We start from the raw sequence: 812 nt of genomic DNA, 5'->3' as shown, positions 1-812 counted from the left end.
GTACAATGTACAGAAATAGAATCCCACACAAGATCGCGTAGTGCGCTCTAGCGAACGGATATTTTATCAGAGGGAGATAGTTTTAATTTTTTTTTCTGTAAATTATTACATATTATCAAAATAAATAAATTAATTAAATAAATGTAATACAATTATCATAATATACGGATTAGATAATAATTTTAATCCAACACAATAACGCAAAGCGCGCTCTAGCGGAGTAATGTTTTATCACAGTGAGATAAGTGTTTTTATTATTTTGCAATATTATTTTCTTTTAAAAAATGTTCTGACCTACTAAAAAATAAGATATTGAATGAAAAAGGCGTTAAAAACAAAAAAATAATGTGCGATGGCCGAGAATCGAACTCGGATCAACTGCTTGGAAGGCAGCTATGCTGACCATTACACCACCAACGCCAGTTGTCGGGATGAGCTAAGAAGCATTTATATGTTACTTCAAAACTTTGACTAGATCAAATGAACTTTAATCGGTGGTGGGGGTACCCGCATTTTCGTTTCGATCGTGACTCGGTTTTACTCCGTCCCCGAAAATTCATTACGCGCCTAAAGAAGTTTCACTTCAATATTATTATTGAATATAAAAATAAATTGTCTGTGTATTGAATAATAATATTATTCAATATAAAAATACGTTGTTTTTGTATTAAATAATAATGTTATTGAATATAACAATAATAAAGTTTGTTTATTTCAGCTAAACAGAGCGGCAAGTGCAATACTCTGTCTGCAATATAAAAACATCTAAATAAATAAATAAATACGTTACATGATATAGATAAAATAAAATA

The 812-nt window shown here is 29.8% G+C and overlaps 1 non-coding gene across 1 annotated transcript; it reads right to left on the bottom strand.

Annotated features, from left to right (window-relative positions):
• Window positions 1–348: 348 nt before the first annotated feature.
• On the bottom strand, window positions 349–420 carry TRNAG-UCC (transfer RNA glycine (anticodon UCC)). Its single transcript has one exon. It is a non-coding gene; the product is annotated as a tRNA-Gly (tRNA).
• Between the last annotated feature and the right edge of the window lie 392 nt (window positions 421–812).

The sequence above is a fragment of the Hesperophylax consimilis genome, chromosome 2 (genome assembly GCF_061612785.1).
Source record: "Hesperophylax consimilis isolate HC1 chromosome 2, BYU_Hcon_1.0, whole genome shotgun sequence".
NCBI classification, from domain to species: Eukaryota; Metazoa; Arthropoda; class Insecta; order Trichoptera; family Limnephilidae; genus Hesperophylax; species Hesperophylax consimilis.
This window is presented reverse-complemented; position numbering and strand designations above follow the sequence as displayed.